At 43.2% G+C, this 18,207-nt stretch overlaps 1 protein-coding gene across 1 annotated transcript in view; it reads right to left on the reverse strand.

The window, feature by feature from the left end:
* The window catches only part of LOC122794350 (macoilin-like), a 990,560-nt gene that overhangs the window by 362,052 nt on the left and 610,301 nt on the right, over nt 1-18,207 (reverse strand). The gene's annotated exons all lie outside the window — the stretch shown is intronic.

Here is an 18,207-nt window from a genome sequence, read left to right on the forward strand (position 1 = left end):
CCATCTTCATCTCACACTGGATGCTGAGAATATATCTGACCTATTAGAAAAGCCATATCCCTTTACAAACCTAGTAAAATGTAGTTCTATATGCCAGTTTACTCATACAGTATAAATTGTCAGTCCATCCTACTAAAATTAAAATATGTATATATTTTTCCACTCTTCCAAATGAAAATAAATAAATAAACTAACAAGGGCTATATGTTTTCAACTCTTCTATATGTTTTTTTTTGTAGTAGAAAGTTCAGAAAAATTGCTAAGACAAAATCATTCACAGGTCCTAACATTTGATTTCTCACCGACAACAAAAGTTGACCCCCTATGCATAAAATTTAAGTCCCGCTATAGAAAATTTAAATCAAGGCATCTGTTTCATACAACTAGAGTGACAAATACTTAAACTTCAAGTAATGACGCATGGCACAACATCAACTCAATCCAATCTATACCTCTTTCACCCATTTCCACCCTGTCAAGAAATTATTTTATTCAATGGACACAGGCAACCAAGTAAATAGCTCATATCCCAGGCCCGTGCTTGTAAATATTTCATCTGCTAAGCCCCTGCTTACACTTATCAAGGGTACCAGAACTTGTCAGAGATTTGGGACGCATGGCTAGATTTAAAACGGCCCAAAGGTTATTAGCCTAGTACACACCTATCAACACGACTATGAACCAAACTGTTTAATTAGTACTCCAAACCAACATTAATTAATACTCCTATACAGCATTTCCTACTAGTGAGTTTCCGCAGGTTAGATCAAATTAGACAAATAAAACTTTGATTCTGTCAGCCAGAATGCAGGCCATCTTGTAACTGCCATAAGCATTTTTAACCATCTGAATAAAACATAACAAGTACTTTCATAACTGTACTCCCCAAAAGTTAGACAATATGCAAGGTACTGGTATATGTTCTTCATTAGATCACTATTGCAGCAGCCATAACTATATGGGAAATATTGCAAAGGATACTGGATATCTGTCCAGTCTAGAAAACTTCAGGCTCTTTCCACGTGCATTGTACACCTGCCCTTTGCACAATAATATGAGCTAGTATAAGAGGGACAAAAGGACATGCCAAAACCCATAACTTTCTTGCCATATATACTCTTATGCAGACGTATCATCAGCTCAGCAATGTGAGTATTGTTGGTCTGCTTCAGCTACAGCTTCGAGCAGATAAGTATTTCCACTAAGGAACCTTCCTTTTTTTCAGTAAAAGGCGTACATAAAAATTCTTATGTTTGTCAGAAAGATCAGATGTTCTTGTCATAGACAAATCCCTTATAAAGGCATTCATACTAGTTGTATTTTTGTCTGGGAGAATAGCATATTTTCAGCAGCCTAGGTTTCAAGCTAAACCAGAAAAAGCATGTTTAATCCCTCTTCATGGGTTAGTTTTTTCTAGGCTGTATTCTAGACACCTCTCTAATGACAGATGTTCTCCTCCCAGCGAAAACATTTTCTTGTCATTACCACTTCCTAAATACTTTTGTAAGATTCCATTTACTAAACTCCACATGAGACAAATTCAGTGGTTCCTCAAATCCATTTGGGCCCAGCATTTGTATTCTCTAACCTTCCCATCAGTGTTGTCACTTTCATCAAGAAAAAGCTGGTGAGTCAACCAAGTCTTGTTGAACCCAGGTCTCCACCCACACTTTATCAGTCAGGCATCGTAGATGCATCAGACTGCATATTGGGGGTGGTGTCTCAAGGTGTCAAACTCCAGGGCATAAGGAAGTCTCATTTCAAACACAAACACATATCTCAAGGAAGTGATGGTTCTAAAGTTCTGCTGTCGATGTTGGGACCTCTGTTAGTGATGACAGACAGCACCATTGTGATGTGGTATATAAACAAATAATTAGGAACAAGGTCCTCCCTCCTTTGCAGACTAGCGATGATTACTTGGGATTTGGCAATTCAGCACAGTTTAACTCTACAGGCAATATACACTCTGCCAGAACTGAACACTGTGACAGACAATTTGAACGACTCTAGGATAGACCCTTGTGAGTGGATGCTACACCCAGATATCTTCCAGAAGATTGTTCACCTGTGGGAAGCTCCCAGAGTAGATTTATTTTTGCCCTATCTCAACAGAAAACTAAAACAATTCTGTTCAAGGACACCTTGCAAAAAGGCCCTGAAAACAGATGCATTCTCCTTCCACAAGGCAATACTATTCTTTTATGCTTTTCCCCCTTTCCTCTGATATCTAAAGAGCCAGAAGGACTTACCAAAGATGCCTCTAATGAATCCCATTTGGCCAAAATAACATTGTTTCTCCCTTCTCGTGCATCTGGCCAGGGACAATTACCATTATACAATGACCCCTTATTAATATTCAAAAACGTGCACGCTGATTGGTCAGCGTGCACGTTGTAAATCTGAGTTATAGTAATGGAAAAAGGTCCGGTCGCCTGGACTTTTTCCATTACTATAACTCTTTTTTTACAGCAACGGAGAACGCAAGATCTCCATTGCTTCACACTGTCTCGCTATGTTAAACGAGTTTAACATAGCGAGACAGCTTTAAAAAAAGCAACAGAGATTCTCCATTGCATTTTTTAAAGCTGTCTCACTATATTAAACGAGTTTAACATAGCGAGACAGTTTGTAAAAAGCAACGGAAATCTTGCTTTCTCTGTTGCTTTTTTCAAACCTGTCTCGCTATGTTAAATGGGTTTAACATAGCGAGACAGCCTTTAAAAAAGCAACGGAGATTCTCCGTTGCTTTTTTTAAAGCTGTCTCGCTATGTTAAACCCATTTAACATAGCGAAACAGTTTGTAAAAAGCAATGGAGATCTTGCTTTCTCCGTTCCTTTTGCCCACAGCTCTGATGTACTGCGTGGGCATACGCATGCGCAGTACATCAGAACTGCCGCAGAATACCAGACAGCTGCGGAAGGGCAGCAAAGAGGCATTATACAATGCCATTATTTAAGAAAAGTAATTATTTTTTTCTTAAATAATGTTATTGTATAATAGCAATAACCCACGCCTGGGTGTTAGTAATGCTGGATTTACCCACGGTTGGCTTTGTTTGGCCACTCGGGCTTCACCCTCGTGACCAAACCACACCAACCGTGGGTAAATCCAGCATTACCCACACCCAGGCATGGGTTATTGCTATAATAACTAATGCAGAGAGTGGATTTACTCTCACAAGATAAAAAATCACTGATCCACCCCAACATTTACAATCTCCATATAACTTTTGGGATGACAAAGGTTTAATCCTATTTGGGCACCTTTTTTCTGAGGATGTGCAGTAGGTGTTAAAGGGGGCAAGGGAACTTTCTAATACAAAAACATAGGTATAACAGGAAGGTCTAACACATACAGATGACTGGTTCAAAAGCCATGGCTTAAAAGTAAATGCCAAAAAATGCATAATAATACCTTTTGGGAAGCTGGCCGCTCAGAGAAACTATCTCATTGATAAAACACCCCTAAAAGTAGACAAAATAGTCAGGGATTTGGGGAATCATGTAGTTAGTAACCTGGCTTTTGATCAACACGTGTCACACAACTTTTAAGTAAGTTCATGAAATCAAGGCTCAAGAAAGTACCATCATCAGATCCATCATAAGTATAATATCCCTTTTTGATTGTACCTGACCAGGCATATGCAACAACTGGAACGTCCACAGAGGCTTCTCACAAAAAAAAAAAAATACAGGGCATAAACACAATGTACCTACCTATGCAGATCACCTCAGATTTATGCCTGGCATACAAGGCATCCTTGGATATTCATCATACTGATCACTGCTGCAGCAGCTTAAGCTATATGGGTTATATCCTGCCAAGGATATATATATCCAGCCAGCTTTCAAACCTTCAGGGCACCTTCCACTCACCCAAACTGTCAGGCACCCCAAGCTGAACTGACTAAAAGACAAGTTTGGGTGCAAAGCCCTTCAGAGTTTTACTGCTGTTAAAGAGTCTGCTCCTCTCAGGCTTTTGAGGATTGGCAGTCAACTTGTGCTTTATTTTGCTAGGCAGATAAGTTCCCTTGGGGAAAGAAATAATTTTTCTTAATTTTTTTATGTTTTACTACTTTGCTCTTCAAGAAAGTTATTTTAAAGCTTGGAGTTCTGTGTTTTAATGGACTGCAGCAAGACTATAATGTACTTTTAAATGGAGGACTCGTTTTTTTTCTGTCTGTTTAAAAGTGGTGTAAAGTAACTGAACATATTTTTCTCTGTGGAGAAATTGTAGTTATTTTACTTTTACAGGGCTGGCATAGTGTTTTAAAGTTATTTTTACTGTATTTTTCTGTCAAAAAAATGAAGTTGTGTAAACTGGTAGTGTTTACCAGCAATTGCTACTTGTCTCAACTTGAGAAGAGGCACTCTTTTCACTTGACCATGGAACAAAATAATAGTCCCACAGTTGGTCCTTCTTCCAGCCAAAACAAGAAACAAGTAAGCAAACACACTTTGCCACCATAGCAGGCTAGCAATTTGCCTCAGTCACAGGTGAGTGACTCTGCTGTGGCCATGTTTTGTACCTCAGACCACTCATCTTTTTCCCCTGGATTCATTTGGTGTTACACCTACAGCCAGTATGGTCTGGGGGTTAGCCCCATTCTCTCCAGCTTCTGAGGTCCCACAGTAGGCAAAGATGAACCACTTGTCAGTCCTAGGAAAGGGAACAAGGAAGGTTTCCCTGTTGTGTCCAAATACTGTGCCCATCCCTGGGGAAGCATCTGTTCCCATTAGTAACATGGCTGGCTCCATTTTTTCCTGTCAAAATGACACAGAAAACCAAACAAATTACTCCTCCTCAAAATTTTTTGGATAGGAGTAATTTACTGGGTTTGGCTTAGGGTTTACTTTAGGCTATTATTGATCCTTCTTGTAATGCAGTCTCTGGTAAAAAAAAAAGAGGGATTCCTCTTTTTCTGAAGAGATTCAAGATTCTGAATCTGAACAGGAAGATGCAGGGGCAGATACAGGGTTTTTCCTCAGATTTCTGATTTGGATTCAGTGGAGAGCTCAGTTTCTGATTCTCCCTGTGGATGGTTCTCATTTTCTGAGACGACTGCTAGAATGTTCCAGTGTTTCCAGTGAGAGAATACTGAGGTTTCTCAGTCCCACCCTCAGGTCAAATTATAACAGAAAGTAATCAGTTTATAGCCAAAGCAAGGCAGTTAGCAAAGAGGCACAAAGTAGAACAGGTTTTCTTTCATTTCCTGAACGCCAAAACCTTGCAGCCAGTGAAACTAAGTAACTGGCATATACAGTGTAATGTATTGGTCAGGAGCTACTTTCTAGCACAGGATAGGCACATATTTGACTACAGAAAGTTAATACACAGCAAGGTTCTTCATGTTAAATTTGCTTAAATTATACAATGACAAAGTTCTAAGTGAAAAAGTTTAAGAGTCTGGTCTTAACACAAACTTAGAAAACATGGCAGACATAAAACCAGTTTCCTTATATCAGTATTACTATGCAACCTAGCCAGAAAACTTATTTTAGCTTTCAAGAGGAAATACTATACCTCACATGACTCAAATCCAAAGTCATTTCGGTACTCCATAAACAGCCTCTTAAAACCAGGAAAATGCTCTCAACCCAACCTCTTTCCCAATCTCTCTATCTGTGAAATAGCAAATAAATGCAACTCTCATCTCATAATTTCATACACAAAGCAACTTCACTAACGCAACAACATTCAAGTCAAACTTCTTCTTTCTCACCTTAGACTTCATCAAATCCTATGCATTTTGTCTTACACCCAGTATTTACCAAAAATATTGAAGAAAGTACAGTTGTGTACCTACCATAAATGTAGATGTTCGAGTGTATTCACTGTTGCTGTCATTACTCTTGGGTTATCCTGCTGGCAGGCTACCCTCAGTCGGCCAGAATTCCAAAGTCTAGGTCCAGCGTCGGTTGCTGTCGCCTCTTCCTTGACGTCTGTGCGCCAGGGGTATAAAAGGTGCAGCCGATGCCATTTTCTTCAGTTTTTCTTGCCCCAGATGTCAGGTGCCCCCAAATTGGTAGGCTGAAAAATATGCCAATAAAAATGCATGCACAAAAATAACATTTCCTTCATCTACAAGCAAATACACCAAATAGGTTGTATTTGATAGAGAAGTCCAGATAAGACCCAGCAAAGAAAAGAGGGATGGTGGGTAGGTAACCTGGACTGCAACAGTGAATACACTTGAACATCTACATTTATGGTAGGTACACAACTGTACTATGTTCATCGTGTTTCACTGTTGCAGTCATTACCCTTGGGTTGAATCCCAAAGCTGAGGAAGGGCGGCTGGGCTAAATAGGGTTAGGAGAGGCTATGAGGCCCTGCAGAACTGCAGTGGCAAAGCCTGCTCTGGACTTAAAGAGGTAAGTGGTAGTGCTTTGTGAAGGTGTGCACTGAACTCCAAGTTGCAGCCTCTAAGATATCTTTGGTTTGTACTCCTCTGAGGAAGGCTGCTTAAGTGGCTGCTGCTCTGGTGGAATGAGGCCTAATGCCCTTAGGCACTGATTTGCCATGTTGAAAATAGCAGAAACGGATGCAATTGCCTATCCATTTAGAAATAGTCTGTTTTGAGATAGCCTTTCCTTGTGATCCTGCAGCATATGACACTAAAAGTTGCTCAGGCTTTCTGAAAGCTTTAGTTCTGTCCAAGCAGAAGCGTAACTGTCTGTGTATGTCCAAAGAATGCAGAATTTTCTCATCCTTGTTCTGTGGGTTAGGATAAAAGGTAGGCAAGTGAATGGTTTGGTTAAGGGCCACACTGGACACCACCTTAGGCATAAATGTAGGGTTTGTCCTCAGAGAAACCCTGTCTGGATGAAAAATGATGAAAGGTTCCACAGCCATGAGTGCTTGTACCTCTGAGACTCGCCTTGCAGAGGTTATTGCTAGGAGCAGAGCTGTTTTCTAGGATAAGAATTTAATATCTGCTGTTGATGCTGGCTTAAAAGGAGGCAGTGTCAGTTTTTCCAAAACATAATTGAGGTCCCAGGCCGGAATTGGTGCTCTCCTTGGAGGTCTAATGTTTTTGGCCCCACTGAGGTACTGCCTAATTAAGGGATGAGAAAAGATAGGTGGTTCCGTATTGTAGTGGGCTGAAATGGCAGAGGCATGAATCTTAATTGATGAGAAAGAAAGGCCTTTGTTTAGCATCTCAGTTAGGTATTGTAAAATCTGAGGGATATTTGGTACACACATGTCACTGCCTTGTTCCTGTTTCCAAGCACAGAATCTCTTCCATTTTTCTGCATAAGATTTTCTGGTAGTGGGCCTCCTGGCCTCCAAGATAACATCCATAACAGCTTTTGAAAGAGGAGTGTTCTGAATGGCTACATTATCCGCCATGCTGCCAGATTTAAGGTCCTGAGTTGGCTGTGCAGGATCTGATTGTTTTGTTGGGTCAGTAATTGAGAAGTTTGAGGCAATATCCATGCTGGACCTTGAGACAAGCTCTTTAGGATTGGGTACCAGTGCTGGCGTGGCCAGTCTGGTGCAATCAGTATCATTTTTGGCTTCTCTTGTCTGACCTTTAGGAGTACCCTGGGAAGGAGAGGCAGTGGGGGAAAAGCATATACCTTTAGATTTTTCCAGCTGAAGGATAGGGCATCCACTTTCCATGCTTACTTGTGATAAATCCTTGTGCAAAATCTCTGCAATTGGCAGTTGTGAGGGGAGGCGAATAGATCTATGTCTGGGCATCCCCATTTCCTTATTATCATGCTGAAGACTTGTGGATCCAGTTTCCATTCGTGGGGATCCATGAGGTTTCTTCTTAGTTCGTCTGCCAGAGTATTTGATTTTCCTGGCAGGAATTGTGCTTGCAGGTGAACTTGAAAAGCCAGTGCTGAGTCCCATAAAGTCATTGCTTGTCTGCATAGGGGGTAGGAATGTGTACCTCCCTGCTTGTTTATGTACCACATGACTGTAGTGTTGTCTGTCTTTATCAGTAACTGTCCTGGATGAAGCAGGTCCTTGAAAGCTGTCAGGGCATTTTGAACAGCTAGCATCTCTTTTTGATTGATGTGAAGATGCATCTGGTTTGCAGGCCATGTGCCCTGAATACATTTTCCTGCCATATGGGCCCCCCAGGCATAATCTGATGCATCCGTTGTCAGTGTCTGTCTGGCTGTGGGTAATCTGAATGGCAGACCCTTGTTGTGGTGACAGGCTTCTGCCCACCATCGAAACTCCTGTTGCAGGCAAGGAATGAGTGCAATTACTGTCTCCAGGCTGTGGCAATGCTGAGTCCAAACACTTTTTAGATACCATTGTAGTTTCCTCATATGCAGTCTGGCATATGGAATTAGTAGAATGCAAGATGCCATGAAACCCAAGGCCTGCAGGATTTTCCTTGCAGATAAATGGGTTTTTGTTGCCAATTTCTTGAAGTAAGTAGTCAGTTGCTTTTGTTTGTCTGGCGTGAGATAAGCCATCTGGGCAGTTGTATTTAAGCTTGCACCCAGGAATATTATCTCTTGAGAGGGCACTAGTTTTGATTTCTTTTCGTTTACTGTGTACCCTAGGCCAATTAGTAATCTTTTTACAAACGCCAGATGCTTCAGAAGAATGTCTTTGTTCTCTGCTTGAATTAAGCAGTCTTCCAAGTATGGATATATTTGAATTCCTATTTGTCTGCAAAATGCAATTACTGGTGCCAGGCATTTTGTGAAGACCCTGGGCGCAGTAGATAAGCCAAAGGGCAGTGCAGAGAATTGGTAATGCATTGAGCCAGCTATGAATCAGAGGTATCTTCTGTAAGACTGTCTGATTGGGACATGCAAGTATGCCTCTTTTAGGTCTAAAGTTACGAGCCAAGCCTTCTTGCCCAGCATGGGCAGTAGCTGCTGTAGAGTCAACATCTTCAATTTTGGAACTTCCAGAAACGTATTTAGTATACACAGGTCCAGTATTGGTCTCCAGGTTTTGTCCTTTCTGGGTACTAGAAAGAGTGTGGAGTAAAATCCTTGCCCCTGCTCTTTTTGTGGTACTTGCTGAATGGCCCTCATGTCCATGAGGGCAGTAATTTGTTTTTGTGCCTCTGCCCATTGATTGTGTGGCAGGTCTGGCATACCTTTTGACCATGGTAGGGTGTGCAAATGGATCCTGTACCCTTGGGACACTATGTTCAGGACCCATTTGTCTTGGGTAATCATTTGTCAATTTGATGAAAAAAGTGCTAGTTTTCCCCCTAAGGGAGCTGCCAAATGAAAAGTGCTTGGATCTGGTAGAGGAAAGTCAATGGGACTGTTTCCTGTAAGGTTGCGATTTGTCTTCTCTGCTTTTGGAGGTAGGAGCACCCCATTGTTTAAGCCTGTATGAGCCTTGGGGCTGAGATCTTTCTCTGGGATGCCTGTATCTGCCTCTTTGTGGTCTGTCTGACACTGGAAAGGACCAATTTTTAGAGAGCCAGTTCCTGCTAAACCTGGGTGGCTGTACCTGTAAGAAATCCTTGACTGCATGGATTTTGCTTTATCCTCCATTTTTTTCAACATCTCTTCTGCTTTAGTACCAAACAAAGTATCATGCTGTAATGGTGCATCTAATAATTTTGCTTTAACATGATCAGGCAGATTCTATTCCTTTAACCAAGCATGCTTCCTAATCACAGATCCTGTAACAGCGGCCCTGCAAGAGGCCTCCAGTGAATCATAACCACATTGCAAAGTATGCTTTCCCACTTGTTCAGCTGCATGCAATAAATCCTGCAATTCCTTGTTCTCTGAACATTCAGTATTTGTCAACATTTTCTGTTTAAGCAGTGACATTAAATATTGCTGATATTTAAGCATATGAAACTGACAATTTAAAGCCCTTACAGTTAGGGTAGCAGAAGTGTAGACTTTTTCCCCCCATCTGTCTAGAGCCCTAGAATCCCTGTCAGAGGGGACAGGGTTTTTTGTAGTGGAAGCTTTAACCCCTTTGGGACCCAGAGATATAGTTTCTGGGTCAGCTGCAGGGTTTTTATATAGGAACTTATGAGAATCCGGCACCCTGTAGTATCTGTCTGGCTTAGCAGGTGCAGGGGGTAAAGAGTCAGGGGACAGGCTGGACTTTGAAAATACATCATCTACAATGTCCAGAACAGATGGAGTAGCAAGGGGTCTGTGCTGAGGAAGTAGCAGAAAGTCTCTGAGCCTTTTCTTAGATTCAGAATAATCTTGGCTCTCCCAGTGGAAATGCTCCCTCATGGTATGCAGGGTTTCCCCAAAAGAATAATCCTCAGGAGGAGAGGCTGAAGGAATGGATTCTTCAGCATCAGAATCCTCATAGGGAAGCATGGAGTAATCCTGTTCAGAAGAGGAATCAGAGGAAATGGAAACCTGATCAGAAGAATCATACTCTGTATCTTGCCTAGGCCTCTTATCAGGAGGGGGATGGGAGCCCCTGATCAAACTAATTAGGTCTTCGGCCATTTTGAGCATCTATTTTTTAGGCATGGAAGTCTGAGAAGGAGAATGCTGTACTTGTTTCTTTGTCTTTAGAGCTGCTTTAGTCTTTGTCTTTGAAGGTGAAGATGGCTTAATATATAGTTGTGTAGGTCTGAAGACACCCTCAGAAGCCGATGCCTGCTCAGCGGCTCCGGACCCATCGGAAGGAATGATTTCTGAGTGTCCAATACCTTGAGTTTCCAGAGGTTCAGTCAGCTCCACGTGGGAGTCGGAAGCGGCCTGTGGCTCTGAGGTAGCGGGCACCAGGGGCTGCGAAAGCACCTCACTGAGAACCGGTGAACCGGCGACTGGTCTAGCAGAGGCTTCGTCATCAGTTTTGGACCTCGGATGCCTATTATTTTCCTTGTCCTTGCGTTTTTTGTAAACTCCGGTTGTCGGCTGGTCCGACGGCATTATATAATTAAATCTTCGGCCAAAGTAATGAAATGCAAAATCGAACCAATGCTTGATAGTGCATTGGTTAAATCTAGCACAAAACCGACAGCTAGCAACGTTGTGATCAGGGCCTAGGCAAGGAATACAGTAAGAGTGAAAATCCTTATGAGGTATTTGCTTCCCACAAGAAATAACAATTGTTAACTTTTTCTCACATCGGTCTGGAGCAAGAAAAAAGTTTCCCCAATGGGGTACTTAGTTTTAATGAAGACTTTGGTTCTGAAATTCAGATTTGAAAATCTCAGGAGTCATCCGACTGGCACTTGCGAACTGCTTTTGCTTCAGGCACTGCACGGCAAGAAAGACTGAAGAAAATGGCGTCGGCTGCATCTTTTATACCCCTGGCGCACTGACGTCAGGGAAGAGGCGTCAGCAACCGACGCCGGGCCTAGACTTTGGAATTCTGGCCGACTGAGGGTAGCCTGCCAGCAAGGTAACCCAAGAGTAATGACTGCAACAGTGAAACACGATGAACATCTCCTTAGAAAGCTAAAGCCAGCTGCTCTAGCCTCTGACAACCTGACAGTTAAGTGTCTAAAACAAGCTTCCACTCCTCTCCCCTGTTCCACTTCCATATTCATCAACTGTTCTATATCTGAAGTCACCATCCCCACACTGGAAACAATCCTTTATTTTACCTTTGTATAAACGTGGCCTTCTACAGAAATCTCAAATTTTTGTACATTGCTATTCTCTCACCTCTGTCGAAAATACTTAACAAGTGTGTCCGCAATCAGGTTCTTCAATGCCTCCAGTCCAACAGGCTCCTCACCATATCTCTCAACCTATTAGCACAAGAAATCTAGGCAAAGCCAAAAATAATAGGGGGACAAATGTTAAAAATAGATAAAACTTTTAAATATTGCTCTTATAAACTTAGAAAGCTGCTACAGGGTTTGCATTACCATGCACTTCCTGATGGATGTGAAGTCTGAAACTCAAAAGTCTGTCATTGTGTAGTGAATTCAGTCCTGACTGATTTATCAGAAAACTACAAGTTTTATGAGGAAGAGACCAACAATATGAGGAAAAATCCAGACATTATGTGAAAATCTGGACAGTTGAGAGATATGCTCCTCTCACATACCCATTATGGTTTTCACCACAATCACAGCACCTTCACAGCCCTACTTTTCAAAATTCCTCAATACTATTTACTTAGAGAAAAATGAAAACAAATTTGTACCCACAGTCTTCCAAAGCTTTTGCCACTGTGTCCCATGCAAAATTACTAAATACTCCTCAGACACTAAATTTCTCCACCACTTCAGTCAGCTGGTTCACCAGCTACCTCAGCAGCTGCTCACAAACACTCAAATGACACTTGGCCTTTTATGAGTACTTACCAGCACCTACTGTTATATCCCAAGGTTCCATTCTTATACCTTTATTATTTAGCCTTTGCATTAATAATCCTGCTTCTGTCTCAGCTCATGTAACATTAATTCAGATGAAACTACTCTAATTTGCTCTTTACCCCTCCCTACTCTCACTGCAAACCATCACTCAACAATCATTCACCTAGCTGGAAACCTATCTATTTCACTCGCAACTATTCCTAAACCCTCAAAAAACTAAAATAATGCTCTTTACTCCTAGATCCTACAGAAAGAAAAACTCTGGCTTTACTATCATCTCCAGTCAAAATGCACAACTAGAAATAGTCTCACAAACCAAACTAACATGTGTCATCCTGGATGGTCAACTTAAATTTGATAAGCATATTCAGTACTTAGCGAGAAAAATCTCACTATAAATTAGGCCTCCTTTGCCGAGCTTCTAAGTTTCTTAAAGCATAATCACACAGAACAACTGCTACATCCCAATTCCTATCAAAATTACTCTATACCTCACTTCTCCTTACAAATATTAATTTAACATCACTCTAAAAACTAGAACAATGTTACAACAAAATTGTCAAATTTGGTACTAAATTGCCTGTCTCAACTCAACACTGTCTAGCACTCAAAAAAAAAATAAGGTGGGTCAAATGCACAAAAAAAAAAAAAAATCAGCTATACACAACTAAAATGGCACACAGTATACCCTAATACTTTTCTTTCTTGAAAATGACCATCCCTCACTCCTGACTTGCAATGGCACAAGGAGCCTTTGCTCATCAGACACAAATCTACTTCAGGTAAAAAAAAACTCATATAATATCTTTAGCATCTCCCTAAATTCCAGATATGTTATCTAACTTGTTGAACAATCTCTCACCTACTGTTAATCTAATATCCTCCCCCGTCTGATTCAAAATCAAATTAAAGGACTACCTGTTTGATTCCTAGCACTGCTCTTGTCCCAACTCACCTGGCTAAGCTGACCAATCTGATGTTGTCTATTTCATTATGCATCATTTCTCAGACATATATGATCCAAGCCTCAAACTCCTCCTCCTCCCATAATGCCTCACTCCCTAACAAACCCTCAGATCTTGTTTTCTGCTATTTGGTCCAGATGCGATTGCGAGCCTCTTCACTGTTGTGGGTAATATTTTCCTTTTTTTTTCTTCTTGGATTTTCTAAATTTTTCTTGATAATTTAGTAAATTAGTTTTGCTTTCTTCTATACCTCCCCTCCTACTTCGCTATCCTAGTGGTCAGTTTTGCTAGGTCTTTCCCACCCTTTTTTGTAGTTTTGCTTTCCCTTTCTTTCTTTTCTTTCTTCTAAAACTAATAAAACAAAATCCTGCTATCCTTTAGTTTAGATTAGTTGTAGCGTGTGACTGGTTAGTTGTGTGTGTGTGTGTGTGTGTGTGTGTGTGTGTGTGTGTGTGTGTGTGTGTGTGTGTGTGTGTGTGCATGCATTATGTAAGTGCCTAGCAATTATATCAGACATGCCTGAGAAACCACTGGGTTTAAGAGGTGTGCTTCTTGTGGGCATAAGATTCCTAACTTTGATGCCCACAAGAATTGCGTGTACTGCTTGGGCCCTGGGAACTTGGATATGCCTTGCGATAGTTGCTCGGCTTTCAGTCCCCAGGCCCTGGCTGATAGGAGGAACAAGCCCATCTTGAGAGGGCTTCTTCCCTCGTCTGGAGTCCAGTCTCCCATTCAGAAAAAATACCCCCCCCCCCTCTGCTTCCCCTGGGGATGTCAGCTTCTACCTCTGAAAAGAGGAGAAAACTCTCGGATCTGTCTTCTTCAAATCCTTCAGCTCTGCATTTCTCTCTGGATCTGACAGGCCCTTCAGATCCAAGGGAGTCAGTGCCGACCCATCCTCTCACCCTGCTGGATCCAGTAGCCTTTTGGAGCCATCGGAGGCCATTAGAATTCGTAGTTCATCTTCTCCAGAGCAGACTCTGAAACACTCCCATTGGGAGCATAAGTCTTGGAGCCTTACTCTGCATGACTCAACTCTCCTTCACCAGCTTGTACCGCCTAGCCGAGTGCTTCACCATTGCAGTCTACACATTCCTCTTTGTCCTCTAAGTCCTCTCAGCTCTTGCATTTGGAGATGGATTGGATGATGAGGAGCTTCCTCAAAGCCCGAATCCAGGTGGGGATTTTGCCTTCTCCGACCCACGCTAGATACATGAGAGCTCCGACCCCAATACCTCAGTCTCCTCCTCCCCTGATCCCTTTGGTTTTGAAGTCACAGAGCCTGGTGATTTCGCATAATTCAGCATCAGATCATGGGATGTTCCTTTCCTGGGCTCCAACAGAGTCCCAGACTGGCTGTACTCCAATTTTGTCAGAGTAGAGCAGATCACGGATCAGCAGGATTGACGCCGGGTCCTCAGAGTTGGTGTCAGTTCCAACTTTGTCCTTCTCGGAGCTGTCCCTTCCCTTGGAGGCCTTAGCCTTTGATAGCTCGGGGTCGGTTCTGGGGTGGCCTTGCCTCTTTTTCCCTTGGGGACTTCAGCCTCCAGGGTGGGGGGCAGGCTCCTCTGGCATCCTCGGCAATCCAGGTGGCAGAGAGGGCTTTCTCAACTCCTTGAAAGATGGTCCCTCCTCCACTAGGCCCCTCCCAATCCTCTGTGGATTGAGGCTTTGTTCCTTTCAGTATGATCCATGGTCAGCCCCTCCTGGAGAGCTTCCAATCACCCCCTCAGCAAGGGGTTTCCCTGTCTTCCAAGTTCATCCCCGAGTACCCCATGGAGGATGTTCCCTGGAAACGCCAGTGCAAGAGGAAGCACATTGACTCCGCTTTGGAGTCTTTAACAGAAGACACAGACTTTGAGGAAGGGGTAGCATTCCCCCAATCTCCAACCAATGATATCTTCTTTGGAGATATCTTAAAAATCCTAAAGCAAAAAGGTAGATGGTCTTCCCAACTCCCTTGCTGGAGGAGTCAGTGATCCTGAAGGCATTTGGGATGGTACCATCTACATCCTGGGTGACCCCACTGGCAGACAAACTTATTGACCTCATCGCCCACTGGGCTTGGAAGGAGCCTGACACCATGGAACCAATCCCGAAGCGTGCATATAAGTACCTTAATCCCCCCAAGGATCATCCTTTCTGGAGCAAAGATATCCCAGTTGATGCCATTGTGGTGTTGGCAGTCACCAAGAAAGAGCAGGTGAACAGAGCTCTACAGTCCAGGTCTATATTATGGCATTGAAATGCCGTAACATCAAACACCTCAACACCAACAAGTATTCAGCGAAATTCACTTCTGCGATTCGCTGAAAACTTGTCGGGCAAAGATGTAGTTGGCCAACTACACAATGTTGCCCTTTTCTCCACTGTAGTGCAATCTCAGAGTTGGTATATTTAGTTGGGAGACTGTTCGGGGGGCACAGCCCCCCACATGGGTGGGTTTGATTTAGTTAAAATTAGTTATGTTGCATTGCAGGACAAGTATTTATTTGCCTGACAAGTATTCAGCAAATCACAAAAGTGAATTTCGCTGAATACTTGTCGGATTGCAGGTGTTCAATGTTACAGTGTTTCGACTTTGTAATAGAGACCCATACGGTCCACCCCCCCCAATCAAAAAGTCTTGAGCCTTGGACAGACATAGGAAGTGAGTGTATGCCTCAGCCACCTTTTCTCTGGGGGCTTTAAATTATCTGGCATATTTCACTCACTTCCAGAGACACATGGTGAAGGAACTTTCCACATCTCTGGGGCAGTTGCTGTCAGAGGAAGCTTTTAAAAAGATTTCCCTACAGTTGAATACCATGGCTTCTATTGCTAACTCTTTGATGAGCTAATCTCCCACCTCTCAAGTGGCTGGTTCAGGCATAGCCCTTAGACGACATACCTAGATGAGATTATGCAGGTTTGCGGATCCCTTCAAAGAGTCGTTCATTAACATCCCCTTTGATGGTTCCTCCTTATTTGGACCATTGGTTAGGGAGACTCTGACCCACAGTGAACAGGAGAGCAAGACTCTGTCTGCCATGGGAATTAAATTTTCTTCCCCCAAACGGACCTTTTCCAGGAACCAATGGAGTGGGAAGAAGATGTGGGCCCACAAATCCCAAGGGGTCTTCCCTGATTCTCAGGAAGAATCCTCTTCTAGGGGCAGAGGGAGAAGATTTAATGGTAGACGCCACCCCGGGGCAGAGGGGGTCCTCAGAACCAGGGCTGCAGGGAACCCTTCTCTGACAAGCCCTTTCAATGCTCCTGAAGTGCTGCACAAGTGTCCTACTCTGGAGGCAGTCGGGGGCAGACTACCCTTACACCCAGCAGCCTGGATAGACATAAAAAATGATGCTTGGGTGTTAAAGATGACATCCAGAGGCTACTATATTCCCTTTTGCCTTCCTCCTCCCCCCACAAGGGAGTGTCTCCCTGATGTGCCACCCAGTCAGAGGGAGAATGCCTTGGTAGAAATGCAAAAACTTCTAGACAAAAGAGTCATCCACCATGTTCCAACTGAACAATGAGGATATGGAACTTACTCGTGCTTCTTTTTGGTGCCAGAGAAACTGGGGACCTTCAGCCCATACTGGATCTCAGCAGTTTCAATCTCTTTGTTAGGAAGAAAAGTTCTGCACAGTTATGGTACAGTCCATTCTGCTGCTAATGTGCAAGGATGACTGCATGTGCTCAGTAGATCTCCAGGATTTGTACTATCATATCAAAATAGACATGCTCTCCTGGAGATTTCTACACTTCCAGCTGGGAGCCAGTCATTACCATTCAAAGCACTGCTCTTTGGTCTCACCACAGCCCCCCAAGTATTCACCAAATGCATGGCAGTAGTTGCAGCGCACCTCCTTCTGCAAGGTTTCCAGGTGTTTTCCTACCTGAATGACTGGCTCCTGACGGCACCCACAAGTTATCAGCTGTTCCGGGTGATTCAGGTGATGTTGCACCTGTTTGTTCTTCTGGGAATCACAATCAACATGGCCAAATCCAAGTTGTCCCCAGTTCAGGAAACAGAACTCATAGGGACACAGTTAAACACAATAACACAAGTTGTAACACTTCCATCACAGTGGATATCGTTTATCAGACAAGTAAAATGCCTTTAGGACACTCTATCTCCTTCAGCTTGCTCGTCCATCTCCTTCAACTTGCTTGTTTCTCATAGTCTTGAGGTCCATGTCTGTGGCCATTCTACTGGTGCCTCTAGCCACGTTCTTCATGAGAGTTCTTCAGTGGACACTGACTGTTCAATGGTCCTTCTGGTGTCACCCATTGTCAACCCCGATCACACTTACACCGATTTGCAGACATCACCTGCTATGGTGTATGCTCACGGGCAACCTTTATTTATCCCTTTGTCCTTCCTCCCCTTCGGCCACAGCGACCACTGATGCCTCCCTTTTGGGGTGGGGGAGCATTGTCAGGGAAGAATGGTCCAGGGCATGTGGCCTCCCATAGAGACCAAATTGCACATAAACATCCTGGAAATTAAAGTGGCCCTCCTGACGTAAGCTTTTCAGGACTGCCTCACTTTGGGGGCAACTGCAGTCTTGACAGAAAATATGTCGGTGGTATGGTATGTCAGCAAGCAGGGGGGGAACCCGATCTTGCCCACTCTGCCGAGAGGCCACGAGAGCTTGGGAATGGGCAATTGCTTACAACTGCTTTCTTATTGTAATGCACATCCCAGGGGAGTTCAATGTCCTGGCAGACAAATTGAACAGGTCCATCTTGAGTTCTCACAAGTGGTCCCTGAACCAGTCAGTAGCTGGGGCAAACCCTGCTGTGATCTTTTTGTCTCCCCTCTAAACAACAAATGCAGCAGGTACTTTGCTCTGATCCCCCTGAAGGGGGAATCACTCAGGGATGCTCTGGTCCACAATTGGCCCCCGAATCTCCTGTATGTTTGATCTCTCTGATACCTAAAGTCCTACAGAAAGCCAGCAGGTTGAAGACCAATCTTATTCTCATTGCCCCCCATTGGC

Source organism: Protopterus annectens, chromosome 2.part1 (assembly GCF_019279795.1).
Source record: "Protopterus annectens isolate FY-2018-M chromosome 2.part1, PAN1.0, whole genome shotgun sequence".
In the NCBI taxonomy this organism is placed as follows: Eukaryota; Metazoa; Chordata; order Ceratodontiformes; family Protopteridae; genus Protopterus; species Protopterus annectens.